This window comes from Neomonachus schauinslandi, chromosome 4 (assembly GCF_002201575.2).
Source record: "Neomonachus schauinslandi chromosome 4, ASM220157v2, whole genome shotgun sequence".
NCBI lineage: Eukaryota > Metazoa > Chordata > Mammalia > Carnivora > Phocidae > Neomonachus > Neomonachus schauinslandi.
In genome coordinates, this window is record NC_058406.1 from 29,492,884 (window position 1) to 29,510,998 (window position 18,115).

The 18,115-nt window shown below is 44.0% G+C and overlaps 1 protein-coding gene and 1 non-coding gene across 2 annotated transcripts in view; one reads left to right on the forward strand and one right to left on the reverse strand.

The window, feature by feature from the left end:
• Positions 1-18,115, forward strand: part of MACF1 (microtubule actin crosslinking factor 1) — a 338,451-nt gene that overhangs the window by 51,348 nt on the left and 268,988 nt on the right. The gene's annotated exons all lie outside the window — the stretch shown is intronic.
• Positions 17,111-17,217, reverse strand: LOC123324646. Its single transcript, XR_006539924.1, has one exon. It is a non-coding gene; the product is annotated as a U6 spliceosomal RNA (small nuclear RNA).

Below are 18,115 nucleotides of genomic sequence, written 5' to 3' on the forward strand. Positions count from 1 at the left end.
TTTTTTTCCTCTGGTAGGTTTTATGTTGCCGTTGAAGGTTTTATGTATTGGAATGATTTAATTAACGCTTTGTTTTAGGAAGACTGATGTTGCACCACGTGCAACATGGATTGGGTGAGAAGGAGAGAAATCCATTCTTTGGAGGCCATTTTAGCAATTCGGGTGCCACGTTACAAGGATCAGAGGGGAGAGGCCGACTGTTGAGTAAAGGAGAAGACAATGAGAGGCAGTGGGAAGAACTGATAGGACTCAATAGTGGACTAAGTAAGGGTGCCATTACTTGAAGTGGGAAGTTAAAAGGAGGTCTCAATTTGGGGAGGGAAGCTGTGGAATCACTTTTAATAACCTGAGTTCTAGCTGTTGCGGCATGCTCAGGTGGAAACACCCACAGGCAGTTGGCACGGCACAACGGCAGTCGAAGAGAGGCAGGCTCAGTCATCTCATCCCGATACTTAAAGCCCTCCATAATAACCTTTCCAGTACCCTCTCCATCTGCCACCTCAGATCTAAGCTAGACAAGACTGTCTTCCTGGAGGGCCTTCACTCACTGTGTCTGCCGTGTGGAATCTTACCCGTTGCTCACGACCCACCTCAGAGTCCTCCAGGAAACCTTTGATCACCCCCACTGGAAGTTAGTTCCTAATTTCTTAAATGCTAAGGGTCATATTTTTTTTTCTGTATCTTTTATATTGTACTTGAATATCCCATTTGTACATGTGCAAGACTGGAAGCTCCTCGAGGTTGAGGACTGTATCATAAACTCCATTTTATCTCCCACATCATTACCGGCACATAAGTGTCCAGAAATAGTTGGTAATTTATGGAGTAAATGGAACCAGTTTTAATGTATTATTAATATATTGGATTATTATTCTGTACCTAACACTTAATAAAGTGCTAATACTATGTGCATTTTCCTACTAATTTTTCTTAAATATTTAGTCACTCGTGTGACTAGGTGGAAGACAGTGCCTTAAAGTAAGGAATAGAAGAGAGAAAAGCAGACTTGCCGGGGTGGAGATGAAGGGTTCAGTGTGGAACGTGCTGAGTAAAAGACACCTACAAGATATGTAGAAGTCCTCCAATACCCAGAGATAAGTGCATGGAGCTCAACAGAGAGCTCTGACCCAGCAGTTGAATCTATGGGTCTGAATAAGATAAAAAAATATAGATATATGTACAAGATTATTCATCTCATTGCTTAAAACATCAAATGCAGAATTACCTAAACAAATATTTTATGGGAGGTGAAGTGGAAAAAAAGAGATGTTAAATATTTCCTCTTTCACAGCCATGTTCTTTGTTTCCTCCAAGGTTCTTAAGTGTGGTATACATCCCTGCCCTTTAGTTTCCAACCCCCTCTGCTCTCCTGAAATTGCTGTTGCCAAGGTCATTAATCATCTCCTAATTGCCAGATCCAATGGGAATTTTTCAGCCCTGGTCTTATGTGACCTTCCTATGTACTTGGCTCTATGAAACGCTCCATCCTCCTTGAAAGTTTCTCCTTCCCTAACTTATTGTTACCATATCCTCTCCTGATTTTCTTCCTTCATTTACAGGTTTATCTTCCTTTAAATAAAGGTGCTTTCTAAGGTTTTGTCTTTGGCTCTCTGCAAAGTTTTCTTGAGTGATCTTATTCAGACCCATAGATTCAACTGCTGGGTCAGAGCTCTCTGCTGAGCTCCATGCACTTATCTCTGGGTATTGGAGGACTTCTTCTACATATCTTGTAGGTGTCTTTTACTCAGCACGTTCCACACTGAACCCTTCATCTCCACCCCGGCAAGTCTGCTTTTCTCTCTTCCATTCCTTACTTTAAGGCACCGTCTTCCACCTAGTCACACGAGTGAGATATTTGGGAATCATTTGAGAATCTTACCTCACATGGTCCATCCACCCACCCCACCCTAACTCAAATAAAATAGTGATCAAATGCCGTATAAATAATTCGACCTCAGATCGCAAACCCCTTCCTTTCTTCGCATTACCAGTGCTGCTTTTTTTGTTATGATTCTATTATTTCTCAGCATGTAACTGTATAGTGTCCTAACTGGTTCCCCTCCCTTCTGTCTTGCTCCCCTCCCTTTCACAGCTGCTAGAATGCACTTTCTGAAATTAAACTCTAATTATAAAAAATAGTCACTCCCAAGCATAAATGCTTTCAATGACTTCCCATTGTCTTCAGGGTGAAATATGGTTTCTTTAGCATGGCATGCAAAGCTTTCATGCCCTGCCATCATTCTTCCAGGGTAGAGAGTACCCTACACTCTAGCCATGTCAAACTATTTTAAGTTCCTTAAATGCATTGTGCTCTCTCATGTTTCTACTTTGCTTTTTCTGTCTACAGCACTCCTGCCCCCATCAATCTAGTTCTGTCTGGTCCTAAAGTTCCAGTTGCAGCAGCATCTCCTTTGGGAAGCCTTCCCTAGGCTTCCATTTGCTTCTTTGCTTCCGTGCACCTTTACCAGCATCAGCTGCACTGTATTGCATGTTGGTGCACATGCTTGTCTCACTCACTAGATCATACACTGCTTGAGAGAAGGGACTCTGAGCTCTTTACCTCCATTCTTGGTGCTGTACAAATTTGGCATAGGGCAGGCTTGTTGGATGCATGAATGATTGAGTGAGGAGGTATGTGGTCAATGGTAGTGCTGGGATCAGGATTTAGAATCGCCCGTCCTTGGCTTTTAAGCTTTCCTTTATTTTTTGACTAGGTAATACGTTCACATAGTTGACTATTCAAAAGGTACGAAAAGGTGTTCAGTGAAGATTCTTCTTTCACTCCAGCCAACCTTTCCCCCTCCCTGAAGACAATCAGTATTATCAGTTTTTTTGTGCCTTCCAGAGATGATATGTGCACTTATTTATTCAACAAGTATTTGTTGAGTGCCTACTATGTGCCAGGTACTAAGCTAGGCTCTGGGGATAAACAGTGAAGAAAACAGATAAAAGTCCCTGACTTTCTGGAACCTAAATTCTATATATTTTTCTTCCCTCCTTTGTTAAAAAACAACAAACCATAAATGAGAGGATAACATACCCTCTGTTTGACCTTTCTTTGTTTTACTTATTATATCTTGAAGATTAATCTGTTTCAGCTCCTAAAGACCTTCTCTTTTTTCCCCTTGCTTATTATTCCATTATGTAGATGTACTATCATTTATTTAGCCAGTTCCCTACTGATGGATGATCTTTTGTTATTACAAGATGCTGCAGTGAAAAATCTGTTGTACGCTTGTCATTTTGCATATGTATATCTGTAGGAAAAATTCTTAGGTGTGCAATTGCTGGGCCAAATAGTGTATATATTTGTAAATTTGATGGATAGTCTGATCCATGACTTTAATTTTTTATTATGAATATTTCAAGCATGTAGACAAGCGTAGATAACACTATAGCAGATACATATATACGCACTACTCATTAAACAGTTGTTGACCCCTTACTGAGGTTCTGCCTATTAGGTACTTTTAGCCCCTCCTTAACATTGTGATATTTTCCCACTGAATATTATCTTAGACTCAAGATACTAAGTTTCTTAAAACTCATACCCTGCCATCCTGGAGTCATCACTGTACAGTCTATCTTGGACTGTTTTTTTTTTTTTTTTAATATAACCTCATTTTTAGGAAAAGGCGGCTTCAGAGGAAAATTCCATTATGCTATTTTTAGTGTCTAGAATCTGAGTTTCAAAAATGTTTATTTTGCCTCCTTCCTCTGCTCAAAAGCAACATAGGAATGCTACGGGAAGTTGGTGGCCTGTCGTCTTGGAGACTTGTTTTATTTGTTGGTGGAGGAGCTCAGGTGAATTGAGCCAGAAGAGCTTTTTTTCCCCCCGGGTTTGTTAGAATAACTAAATGTGGTGCTCCTTAGCGGGTACCTTTAACTGACGCGGAGTGCAGCTGTGTCCTCTGGGTCCTGATGGATTTGGTGAGAGGAGCTGTTCCTGGAGGAGGGGGAAACTGTTGATCTCTATTACACCTGGATACCTGTAGCTGTGTCAGGATGCTTTTGTTGAAATAAATGTCCTTCCCTCCCATCTCCCTGCTGGAGGTCCATAACCTTGTTCCAGTAGTAGGTGACTCTTGTCTCTGACCTTTTTCTTAGTCCCCAGAATGCCTCGTGAGGCTTTTAGGTTACTTTAGGATGTTATAAACCTGGAGGGGTTCTTCAGTCTCAGGTAGAGCTAGAATCAGAGGTCATGGCAGGTACAGATTGACCTTAAGAGCAGGTGTTTTTGCCTTTCCTCCCAATTGGTCAGTCCTTTTCACCCTGTTTGGTCTTGTAGTATTATATAACCACTGTGGGAAAGAGAGGACTCCTAGGATTCACCTGTTTTTCCGTGGACCACACAGCCAGAAAAAAAGGATCAAGGAGAGAGAACTGATTTGCGAGCATGTGGCCTAAAGCACAAGGCCTTTTTAAACTTGTTGCCAGACCCCAGAGTGTAAGTCTAGTCTACACAAAGTAGCTTTCCAAGCCTGGGGTGAGCACAGAATGGGCAGAGCTCCTTGGACCTTTGCTGCCGGGCCCACACATAGTTCCCTTTAAAGCCTCTCTTGGTTTTGCCATTTTGGTTCTCTCCTTCTAAGCATAAGGTCTGACTTCTTTTGTCTTCTGTTCTTCAGCCCTGCAGAGGCAGCTCTGGCCCTCGGGACAGCTCTTTCTTCAGATGGCAAACTCATCTTCTCTCTAGCAGACCAGAGGGACAAGGTGTAATTCAGCCCTTTCTCCATCAGACGCTGCTGCCCAGGGGAGACAATGAAGAAAGTGATCTTTGTTGCTCCCTGAATAGGACCATGAACCTGGCACCTGCTTTTGTTACTGGCTTCTTAAGTCACTGGAGACATTTTTGCTGTCTTCCTGGGTCAGCAGCTGCTTTGGAGTAACAGTAGCAGCTGGCCTCAAAGAAAATGGATGTATTTATATGAGGAGAGCTACCTTTCATGTTCCTAAACCTCTTGTCTTTAGGGCTGGTCTAGAGAGTGAGCAGTTGGAAGTCAGCTGTGCCTTCAGTTGGACCACCTATGACCCTCATCTTCCCTGAATCTGAGCAGACAGATTGATTCCTTTTTTTGTCCTGCTCTCTGTCCCATTAGACTCTGAGTTCTGTGTTCCCAGCACCTAGGTTGGTGCCTGGTGTGTGGTGAGTAGGCAACAAATGTATGTTGAATGAATGGCTGGGCGAATCCCTTGAACTGGCCGTCCAGGTTTAGCTTCCCTCACACTGACGTGGGGGTGCCTTGGGAGAAGGACCTTTGTTTTTAGAAGAAAGATTGCTTCGAAAGAATTATGGAACTTACTGATTCGTAGAGGGGTTTTGGGGGACTATGTGAACTCCAAGGTAGGGCTTTTTCTCTCTTCATCAGCCTAGAACTTTCTCCTCAGTTGTAACTCTCTACCAGCAGACTTGTCCTCCTGTTTCAGGATTTATATCCTGACCTGACTCAGGCCTTCACTCCGCCGAGGTCCTGGTGTCCCTGAGCCCAGTCAAGGGCAGGGCAGCTATTCCTTTTTAACTGTCATCCTGTTACTAGAGAGCAGGCAGCCCTAACGACTACATCTCATGCACTGTCCTCTGCATTCCTGATCTTCCCGCTTTCAGTCAAGTTCCACTTCATTCCGAGGTGTCTGTGCGTTTGTCAGGGCTGTTGGAGACAGCGGGGCTTTTTTCCCCCTCTGTCAGCAGCTGGCCAGAGAGTGCCTATTAGACTGCCAGATTCTGAGCCTTTCACATTGTTCGTCTTTGTCTGGAGCTTAGGGGAGCATCCCTCCTGCCACCTGAGGTTTCACCTCACTCTTTGCCATGTGGGACCTATGAGGATAAAAGATGAACCGCCACACTTGGTTGGTTAAGCGACTGCCTTCGGCTCAGGTCATGATCCTGGAGTCCAGGGATCAAGTCCCACATCGGGCTCCCTGCTCAGCGGGGAGTCTGCTTCTCCCTCTGACCCTCTTCCCTCTCGTGCTCTCTCTTTCAAATAAATAAATAAAATCTTTAAAAAAAAAAAAAAAGATGAACCGCCACAAAGAGCATGTAGAGGTATTGGACTGTGGTGCTTTGAAATGCTCTGATTTTGAGGAAAGGTCTCTGGGCTGCAAGAATACAACTGCTGCCCCCCCTCACCCCCCCCCCCCCCCCCGCTTCCCAAAAGCCTTGAGTTGGAACCACCCCTCACTTCATAATGGCAAACATCCTTGTTTTTGTTTAATTTTTATCTGATAAAATGTTATTAAACCATTTCAATGGTGAAACACACGGAGGAAATGACAAACTAGCATGTGTTGTCTTTTAAATGCACTTAGTTCAAGTGGCTATTTTAAAAGTCAGTTTTTCCTGCTGTGAGATTCCTGTTGTCTGGGCTGCTTTGCTCGTTCAGGTGGGCGGAGTCTCTGAATAGGATTTTATAGTGGCATTAAAGCAAGAGGACCCAGCTCTGCCCTGGCTAATTGATCATTCTTTTACATTCTTATATTCACATTGCACTGTTAATTGCTTTCAGATCATGATACAGGACAGATCATAGAGATCAGTTTAGAGGTTATCTACCTGTGGTTCATTGACCCCTCTCCACTTGTAAACAACAGTTTGTATGTAGGTGAATATGTCCCTTTTTCTAGGGAGAGTATCCTTAGTTTTCATCAGATTCTCATTAGAGTTTGTGACCTAAAAAGAAGAGAATAACTAACGTTTTATAGGAATTCGGGGCTCCTGCTCACGTAGCTAGTTGATGGCAAAGTTGGATCTTGAGACAGACTCTGGAATCCAGGTATTTTGACTCTACAACCCAAATTCTTTGCACTGTACTCTATTATCCATTCTCTTCCTGGAGAAATAAGTGGAATAATGCCAGGAAACAGACACACAATCTGAACTGATGTTTCATGTTTGCCTTTCTCTGTCCACGGTCTTATTTCACAGATGAGGAATCCAAGGACCTGGTCTTTTGGACTAGGTGACCTCAGAGATACAGTGATTCTCACAGTAATACATCATAGAATCTGAATTTTTGTTTGTTTTTTACTGTCTCCCATTGCCTAATTTATGCTCTGTAAATATTAAGGTCCCTTTTAACCGTTGAATCTTGCCCATGAAATTGTTCTTTTGAGAAAAGGAAGCATATATTGTGTCCCCTTGACTCCTAATAAATATTTAGATCTGCACACAGTGCTTGGCTACCGTGTTGGTACTGTTGACTGACTGGTAGCATCGGAAGGCACAAAAGCTTGGGTTGGATACTTCTATTATTTAAAAATGTTCCCCTCTCTATTATCTTAGCAGCTGTTAATATTATTTAGCCTGATCTTTTCAAGTGGGCACAGTCTCTTTTTTCTGTTTTCATAGTGTTTTTCTTACAGTTTCTTCACCTGCATCCAACCTACATAATTGGGAGTTTTGTGGAACATTATATTTGACACACTGTGAGTTCTACCTTAGGTCACTGAATGGCAGCCTTCAGGACTAGGAGAGGGGCGTCTCTCTTGTGAGGGGTTCTTCTGTGGAGTCTGACTCTGTTGGTTGCCCATGGGTTTCTAGGATGCCAAGGCTTTTATGGTAGATGAGCCAGAATACTAGAGTATGACTTTTAGACAGATTGCTTAACCTATTTTCTCACATGTAATCTAAAATTTACAGTTATTTTTATAAAGACTTTTTTAAAAAAATTTTTTAAAGATTTTATTTATTTGACAGAGAGCGACAAAGTGAGAGAGGGAACACAAGCAGGGGGAGTGGGAGAGGGAGAAGCAGGCTTCCTGCTGAGCAAGGAGCCTGATGCAGGGCTCGATCCCAGGACCCTGGGATCATGACCTGAGCCGAAGGCAGACGCCCAAAGACTGAGCCACCCAGGCGCCCCTATAAAGACATTTTAAAAGATGAGTATAATGATGCAGATGAACCACGTTTTAAAAAATTTATTTGAGAGAGCGAGCGTGGGCACATGTGCACAAGTTGGGGGAGGGGCAAGAGGAGAGAGAGAGAATCTCAAGCAGACTCTCCACTGAGCACGGAGCCCCATGTGGGGCTCGATCTCACGATCCAGAGATTATGGCCTGAGCTGAAATTAAGAGGGGCTCGATCTCAAGACCCTGAGATTATGACCTGAGCTGAAATCAAGAGCCACCCAGGTGCCCTGCAGATGAAGCACTTTGAATTTCTTACAGTGAGATGCTATAGATATTTCAGGGGGTTTCCCCCCTCTTATTATATAATCTGTTTAGTTTATCCTATGAGCCTGTTTTTATTGGGCTGGGGGAGACGGGTCATCTTTTTGAGGCTAATGGAGTAGAAGGAAATTTACAGTAGCTACTTACATCATTAAAGCAAACAAAAAACAAGTCAGCTGAGTGGAATAGTGCCCTGGAGTGGGGAGTGTGTGGGGGTTGTCTGAACTGCATTTTCCCCTGAGTTATCTATGGAGAAGGTCCTGCCTCCCTGAATTGTGCATTTAGCACTTAGGAAGTGGGCTTCACAGTTTCTGCTTCTGTCTCCCCACCTTGGACTGTGTTGATCAGCAGTGTCTTGCCTGTGTGTGGCTCTGTAAACAGGACTGCTGTAAGTGGAGTGCAGCGTTGGTTGTTTATTTTGTAAAACCTGCCCCATTGTCATGTGATATTTGCCCAAGCGCTCCTGTACTGACATTCTTGTGGTGAGTGTGGCCCTTTAAAGGTTTCGTTCTCCAATGTTAGATGAGCCCCTAACTTGTGTCTTGAAAAGCATTAAAGCCTCTTTCCCTAGAGTTTAAACCAGAGGAGCGGTAATCCCAGTGGAGCCCGGGCTGGAGCCCAGAGAGAAGGTGGCAGATGAGGTGGCAGATGATAGGCAGGGGCCTGTTGTGGTCTCCCGCCTCATTTTTGCACAAAGGAGGGGCTGTCGCCTCCTGGGGAGGTATTTCCGCTCGTTGCAACAAATGAGGGAGCACAGAAGACTGTAATGTAATAAGCCTTCTGGTGACGTCATTTGTAAATGTGGTCAAAGTCCAGTTCTTGGGGGCTCGGAGGCGCGGTGGTAGAGACCAGTCTGTTCGAACGCTCACACTTCTCAGCTGTCACCGTGCCATGCTGCCTACTTCTAGCCACTGAACCAACACAGCTGGGCAGGGGCATGAACGCCTACAAGTACCAGAAGTTCCTGGAGGGACTCAACAACCTTAGAGGTATGATGGGGCTTCTGGCTCCCTGCCTTTATCCCTGCTGAATTTGTGAAGACTTACTGTTTTATGTGTTATGTGGGGTCTTTACTTTCCCTCAGTAAAGCTCAGGAGCTTGGAAAGCCCTTTTACTCTGAGTTGGCCATAGTTCTTGGTGTGTTTGGGCCATGACATAGAAGAGCTAGCATTGCAAATGTGATAGTGGGTGAGTAGGAGCGGATCCTCTCAGCCACTTCAACAGCAGTCTGTTCTCTTGCTTGAATGGGCAGTGGAGAAATGTCCCCTGCTCCCTTGAGTTGAGCAGAGCTCAGGGCACTCCCGGGGCGGTGTGTGTAGAGGGCTCTTGCCATCGGGCACTGCAGCCTCACCCAGGTGTAGCTGTTTCTTGGGCCAGGTATGCCTCTGTCTACAGTGAGTCAGAGTCCCCCCACTGGAGAGAACAGGGAATAGGGAGTGGTTGGGGGAGGAGGAATGCAGGTTGCCAGGCCAGGAAAGCCATGTAAAGGGGTAAATCAGTGACTTTAAAGGAGGCAACTTTTTGATAGAATAATGTTTAAAGGGGATAGTGTCTGCTTTACATGGTTGACAAATTCTTCACTGACCACAGATGAGAAAAATCCAGGCCTCTTTGGCTCTTAAGGAGGAAGATGAATGAAATCTTTTTGCTGCTGCTTCTCTAATTAATTGGTGGTTCGATTTCCGTCTGCTTAGGAAGGTGCTCAACCCCTCCCTCTTTCGTCAGCAGTCTGGATTCTGGATCCAGAGCAACCATGGGGTGGGTGCAGAGAGAGTAGGGGAGGCAGAGAGAGGAACAGGGTAAGTGGGTTTCTTCAGGGAGGAGGGAGTAGGAGACTCCCATCCTGCCAGGGTCTGTCGGTATTTTCCTTTCTTCCATTTCTGTTGAAGAACTGTTTGTAAGAGAGCGTATACATGGAGAGCTTTGTATGCTATCAAGGGATATGCAACTGTAAAGTACTGTTCTACTAATTTCTACCTTCTCTTCCCTTTTGTCTCTCCCTACCCCCCACCGCATAAATTTTTTTTTTTTTCCAGGGCCTCTGCAAACTCATCAGGCATCAGGCAGGTCTTAGTAAGAATGAGTCACATTAACTATTGTTTCCCTGTCAAAGGAAGTTCTGAGAGGGCAGAAAGAATCCGGACTTCTTCATCCAGACTCATGGGGAAGAGGTGTGAGATGCAGGACAGAACCAGTGGAGCTTCTCAGCAACTCTTCCAGTTCTTGGGCCTTGTTGGGCCCTGGGTGAAGGCAGGTACAAGGATGTACCCTTGGGCCATAGAAGAGCCCCCTTGTCTTGCCCTATTTCCTGTCTTAGCGGGATCCTTCTATATTCCTGGGCATGATGCCCACCCAACAGCAGGGGCCTTTCCCTCCTCTGTTTACAAAGCTCATGGAAGGATTATCAAACTTAATAACTTGCATGTTCCTTCAGTAGAAGAAAAGGTTTGGGGTAGGACCCTAGGCCTCTCCTTGGACGCTGAGCTCCTTAGTGTAGTTTTATTCCCTATTATCCTTGGCACCAGTCTTGTGATAAAAGGCCAGCGCTTCCTGAAGATGGGCAGGTGGTGGGTGGAAACTACAGGATATTTACTTATCTACAGAATTGGAGAGTATGATTTTTCTGTTTGGTTCCTCTTTGTGTCAAGGGTTTAGATGAGAAGTTAAACCACATGAGGATGGCCGTGGCCTAAGCGAATCAAGTTTAGCAGTGACCTAGGTAGATGCCTGAGGTTCTCAGGAGACCACACCACACATAACCCTGTCCTCCTCTGCTGCAGGTGCTTCAGGAACCAAAGTGCAGATATGACTGGTGGGGGCACTTCTTGTTTTCCTCTCACAAAACATGCATGGAGGAAGGAGTGCTTTTTCACTTCCTAAATAGGGGTTGCTTTGGTCCCCAGTTTCCTCTAACTCTCCTGACTTCCTCAGTGGGGCTAATGGTATAAGTAGGTCTTGATTTGATCCTTTTGGGGGTGTAGAGGTTAGAAATGGCACCCTAGCAAGGGTTATTTCTGCTTTTCAAAGAGGTTATATTAAAACCAGCTTGGCAATCATTTATTTTCTTAACCTACCTATAAAGTTTTTCACCCCCTCCCTCCTTTGCCCTGTCTTTTCTGGGAAGGAATGAGTAACAGTGCTAGGAATGAGCAAGTAACAGATGAGATACACCTATCACGGGGTGTGTCCTGTGTAGGGCTGAAATCAGAGAAGGGAAAAGACCACAGTTGCCGTGGCAGCTCACACACTACTCTTCCTACCCCAGATCCTAGGCTTATTTTGGTTCTGCCTCTCCAAGATGAACTCAGAAGCACTTACTGCTGTGGGCATTAAACAAGAGGATATATATACAGTTGAGTGTCTGGAATGTTGGCAGAGTTCACCAGATGTTGGTTCTATCTCTTCTTTCCTCTGTCCCTCCCGGACACTTTGAATCATGGTGAGTCCTTGTGCCTGCTTTAGTCCAGGATGAGCTCGGTCAAGTCACACTCTGGTTGGGGAGTTGTAGCCCTAGTCACCCATCCACATGGTTGGCTCCAGGGCTTACTTGATCTCCCTGTAGGACAGTTATGATGGTTGAGACGGGAAGACAATATCACTAGTGATAATAGTAATAAAAGCAAGCATTCAGCAAATGTTAGTTATGGACGAGGCCCTGTTCTAAGCAATTTACATGAATTAATCCATGTAGCTCGTTAAATACTCCCATAGCATAGGTAGTTTATATTGGAAAACCCAAGGTGTGGCTGGTCTGAGAACATGGGTCCTGCTAAGGACGTCCTGGGAGTATAGCAGCCAAGATGGCTATATTGTGCTGCTGTCCGATGCTGGGGACCCTGTGCTATGTGGGAGAATACCCACAACTGCTTAAGTGTGTATGTAACACACACTGGGGCACCTTATTCCCTGTGGGAGAGCAGAGTACGGTGCTTTGAGGTGAGGGCAATAGATCTTTTTTTTTCTTTTTCCCCTACCCTAACCTCCTTGAGCTGTGTCCTGTTTTCTAATCCTACCTTCATTTATATACACTGTGTAATAGTCTTTATGGCATAAAATGTATAAGATACAGCAGTTTGTCTTGTTCTTTCACCTAGAGAAAGCATCTGATTTAACCTTCCTTCTTTGCCAGAACTTGAATCTTTTTCAGGTGGGAGAGGTGCCTGGAAAGAGGGCACGTAGTTGTTTTGGTTTGGTCTTTATAATCATTTCTGGAATGTCATCATAGGTCTTGGACAATTACCTCCCCAACCCTGGGTGGCCAGGCAGACAGTTACAAACCACTGCCTTGGTCAAACTGTCCTGTGGGCCAGGTGTCACCCACTGTGCCCCCTGATTATGGTGCATAACTACTTCCCTTTTCCTTCTCACCTGTATCTTTGTGTATTCCAGAGGGGCTGATACAAAGAGGTCCTCGGCTCCCCTTTTTGTTTAGTTACTTACTTTGCTTTTCTTGACATGGTTCAGCTTACAGCCATTCTTCCATCTAGTGTTGAAGGGAGCCCAGTGGGAGAATAGAGACATTGTAGAAGTCTTTTGAAGTTCTGGGCCCCAATTTCCTGTGAATCTTTGGTGCTCTGAGACCAGTATTGGGGTGCAGTGTATCCCATTACTGCTGTGGCTTCTGGGCTTTAATTTCTATTTCTCAGGCCTGCTAAAAACCATAGTCATTGAGTGATTTCTGCCCAGATGGACCTCTCCTGTGGGTATGACAGGTTCAACTGTTGGCCTAAGTCCTGCTCTTTGGCAGAGTCCAGGCCTGTGCTGTGGGTTGGTAATTGGGGATTAATTAGGGAGGCAGAGAGGTAGTTGCAGTTGAATGATGAGAAAGTGGTGCTCTAGTCTTTGCTTAAAAAAAAAAAATTGTGATCTGTCTGTGAGGTAATGACTGATTTTTAAAAACCAATATACTCCAGCATACCCACACACTTTCACCCTTCTCTTCCTTTGCATAGGCTGTCCTGTTGCCTTTGCCTGGAATACCATTGTCCTCCCTCTCCCTCTCTTTTTTAAACATTTTATTTATTTATTTATTTGAGAGAGAGAGAGAGAATGAACAGGGGAGAGGGACAAGCGGCGGACTCCACCTAGACTGAGCTTGGAGCCTGGGCTCCATCCCAGGATCCCAAGATCATGACCTGAGCTGAAACCAAGAGTTGGATGCTTAACTGACTAAGCCACCCAGGCGCCCCGTCCTTCTCTTTATATACCAAACTTCCACTCACCTTTCAGTGCCTAGCCCAACCTCATTTTCCCCCATAGTTTCCTTCCTTTCCTTTCCTTGCTCTCTCTCGTTTTCTCCTTCCTTTGCATTTTGAGATAGAATTCTCTCTTCCTCATCTGTACTGCTATAGCACTTTAAACGTACTTGTTTTAGAGCATGCTTATAGTTACCGTTATTAACTAGTTATAGTTGTTAAACATGTTATCGTTATGTTTTAGTTACAGTTCTTAAGCATTTGATTTTCCTCCTAGTCTTTACTTCTTGGGTAAGTTTCCTGTAACTTCTATAAGACTCAGTATTCTCACCTGTAAAATGAGGATGATAATAAAATTTACCTCACAAAATGTTGTGAGGATTAAATGCAATATAGTAAGGGTAACATCTGGCACAGAGTTAGGGCCCAGGAGATGTCGCCAAAGGCGGGAACTGACTCCTTTATTCTTGCATCTTCATTGCCCGCCCGGCATGTGTTAAGCATAAAAAGACATTTGAAGAATTGAGCTAAACTCCTTTATCCAAATGTCCTTCAGTAGTCACCATAGGGGGTTAAAAAAAAGCCACTCTGGGGACGCCTGGGTGGCTCAGTTGGTTAAGCGACTGCCTTCAGCTCAGGTCATGATCCTCGCATCCCGGGATCGAGTCCCGCATCGGGCTCCCTGCTCGGCGGGGGGTCTGCTTCTCCCTCTGCCTCTGTCTCTCTCTCTCTCTCTGTCTCCCATGAATAAATAAATAAAATCTTTAAAAAAAAAAAAAAAACCTCTCTGACATCGGTGCCTGTGCTGTATACATTTATAAAAACGCTTTTTGTGGCTTTTTTCTTCACCGCCAGATTTATGACTCCCGTAAGAAACTACAGTCATTTTATAGTCCTACTTAATTTTTGGTCAGAAAATGATACTAAGACTCAGGCTGTTTTGAAACATTAAATCCAATCTCAAAGAATGAAAACGGATTGCTCTTGAAAACATTGGAAAGATGGTGTTCCTAGTCCGTAGGCGGTCCCAGATGAGGAGTTCCTGGTATGTTTTGGGCAGCAGCAACGCCGAACAAGTGAGCCCGGTGACTGCCGACGAGCTGCACAGTTTTGGTTCTCAGTTCTGAGGTGTGTGTCAAGTCATCTTTCTCATTATCTGATAGCTTTACGTTGGACATCCACTTTGTTGGCCGGCCTGGAAGACTGTCCCTTAGTGCCGTGTCTGGGCAAGCAGGAGAAGTCCTCACACCCTGACATGTACCCTTCAGAGACTGGCCTTTTTGGGAGGAGTTTTTTTTCCTTCTTCAATGTGGCTAATAAAGAATCTTAGGAAAAGAAAAAAAAAACTTAGATTTTTTTTTTTCCTCTGCCATTAAATACAGGCACAATTTTAGCCATATAGAAAGCATAGAAAAATAAAAACCCCAAATCACGAAAATCCTACAATTCACAGGTTACTATGTTCATACTTGTGTTTCCATTTAATCTTTTTGTGTCCATATATACAGAACATTGTTTTTATATATTTGCTATTATTGTAATGTAGTTCTCCATCTTGCTGTTTATTATTTTTGTGAGCATTTTTTTTTTTTTTAAGATTTTATTTATTGGGTGCCTGGGTGGCTCAGTTGGTTAAGCGACTGCCTTCGGCTCAGGTCATGATCCTGGAGTCCCGGGATCGAGTCCCGCATCGGGCTCCCTGCTCAGCGGGGAGTCTGCTTCTCCCTCTGACCCTCCCCCCTCTCATGTGCTCTCTCTCTCTCATTCTCTCTGTCTCAAATAAATAAATAAAATCTTTAAAAAAAAAAAAAGATTTTATTTATTTATTTGAGAGAGAGCATATGAGAGGGGGGAGGGTCAGAGGGAGAAGCAGGCTCTCTGCCGAGCAGGGAGCCTGATGCGGGACTCGATCCCGGGACTCCAGGATCATGACCTGAGCCGAAGGCAGTCGCTTAACCAACTGAGCCACCCAGGCGCCCTTTGTGAGCATTTTTTATGCCTTCACCTGTTTGTCTACAACATTTCTTTTTCTTTCTTTTTTTTCCATACAAAATTGTGGTTTTATTAAAGCATGGGACAGGACCCGTGGGCAGAAAGAGCTGCTGCCTGTCTACATTTAACAGCTAAAGGGAATTTCCGCAAACAGAAGGATCATTTATTTAACATTTCTCAGTTGTGGGGCATGTACATTTCCAATTTTTTTCTGCTATGATATGATAACCAACATCCTCATAAATAAAATTTTCTGTGCATTTCTGATGATCTTTTTAGGATAGAGCTCTAGAAGTGGAATTACTGATCCTAATACATATATTCAAAGCTCTGGCTTTTAACTTTATTGCACTTTTAAAAGCTACGGAAGTTACCTGTAACACTTTGAATACCCCTCTGATAGCTCTTGGCCCCTTGCTCTGCAGAGGGATAGCTCTGTCTTCAGGCTTAGTGGCCAGCTGGTTCACATACTTTACTGTGCAGTTAATTTCATCATGGGACAGGTGCCAAGTGTCTCTTTGACTTAGTCAGCAGCCCCCACATGTCATCATCTCATCACTGCACTGTTTTATTCTGAAACTTTTCTCCTAGCAACTCCAGGCATTTAAATGGCTTCATTGATCCTCCCAACCCTAGTACCTTTTCCACTTGTACTTAGAGATCCATCAGTGTTGATCAGGAAACTGCTCAATGACCTTTACTCAATGACCTAATCATTGCTGTATAGAGATTCTGCATTGGAACCCCAGATTGGTCCGAGGTTGAGATTCTCTTTTTCTTTTCTTGCTGTTATTGAGCTAGAACCTAGCTTAGTAGATCGGGCCAGCTTAACCTGATACAATTGGTTGACAAACTACTGTGTCATCACCCTTGCTTGTGGTAGGTGACTGCTTCTGGAAAAAATGGAGCTGGCTGTGTTTTAAATCGACATACTGCAGTCAAGGGCAAATTGGCTTCTGTTACTTGAGACTGACAGCCTTAGGGTAGAATTATAGACTTGAGTACAGTCTTGTTTCTGACTTGGAGTTGACATCCTGCAGCAGACATTGTGGGTTTTCTAGCTGATGATACACTGGTGTGTTTGGAAATTAGCTTGGGGACTGGCAGAAGGAAGGCACATGTGTGCAACTTTGTGTGCAGGGAGTGGGGGTCAATAGAAATGCCTGTCTTTATGGCAGCCAGGATAGTGGAAAATGGCTTGAGTCACCCACATGATTGCATCCTTCACAGTGAGAATTGTCTGCCCCTCCCATTCCCAGGGCCCTTAAGCAAACCTATCACAATGGGGTGATTCTCTCCAGTGCAAGGAATCTGGGAATCTGCATGTTTTTGGGGTGAGGCCTGTCAACATCTTTTACAGCACTAGGAACCTATTTAGACCTTCAGTAAGTCCTGTAGTTTTTAGATGCATGGACAGTTTTGTACTGTTAAAATTTATCCCCTCAATTGTGTGCTTGTGTGTGTGTATTTAGCTCTTTAAAAAAAAAAAAATATATATATATATATATATATATTTATTTTTTAAAGTAATCTCTGTACCCAGTTTGGGACTCGAACTCACAATCTCGAGATCAAGAGTTGTGTGCTTCACTGACTGAGCCAGCCAGGTGCCCCCTATATTTAGCTTTTAAAAATAATTTTTGTTTTTTCTTTTTATGTGAGTATAGTTGACACACAAGGTTAGTTTCAGGTGTACAACTTGGTGATTTGACAAGTTTATACATTATGCTATGTTCACCCCAAGTATAGTTACCATCAAAAATATGGAACGCTTCATGAATTGGAGTGTCATCCTTATGCAGGGGCCATGCTAATCTTCTCTGTATTGTTCTGATTTTAGTATATGTGCTGCCCAAGTGAGCACCTTAACTGTATACTTTTTAGGCTTACTGCATGTCACTGGGCTGGAGAGAGTTATCAATCCAAGTTCACATTGGGGTTGGCTTCTATTGCCCCTGGTTTGAAATGCATGGAGCATATGGGGTTCCATGGCATAGTGATTAGTACTCTGGACTTGCAAATGTGTGGGGTGGTTCTGTGTTTTTTATTACAATAGGAGATGAGTGTTATACTATGACTCTGTCTCAGAGTGAGCCTATGTGCTAACAAAGTATAAATTATTTCTCCCCCGTCCTCAGTCTTGTGTTGTTTTGTTTTGTTTTTTTAACATTTTTATTTATTTATTTGTCAGAGAGCGAGAGAGCACAAGCAGGGGGAGCCGCAGAGGGAGAGGGAAAAGCAGACTCCCCGCTGAGGAGCCCAATGTGGGACAATCTCAGGACCCCGGGACCATGACCCCAGCTGAATGCCTACGCTTAACTGACTGAGCCACCGAGGCGTCCCTGGTCTTGTGTTTTTTTAAATTAGATTATCAGTGTTGAAAGGGTAAGGCTTTTGTCTGCACCATTCTGCCACAGTTTCTTTTGGCTCTTTTCCTGGAGAAATGCCAGGCTAGTCGCCCTAATCATATATATTATTCATTACAACAACTGTGGGGATGGTCCCTCTGAATGAATACCAGTTGCTGCATAGCATCTTTTGCTCATTGTCGAGTGGTAGGAACTTTTTAGACTTCCTGGTTTGATATGTCTTGAAATCATTTGATTTGGAAGATCATTTTTTACAATTTGTTATCAACTAACTGGTTTACTCCCTGATAATGTTCCATGCTTCTTGTCTCTCCTCTGGAAGTCCTCATATTTTTCAACCCTTCCTTCCTTCCCTTCACTCCCCTCCCCTTCCCTCCCCTCCCCTCCCCTCCC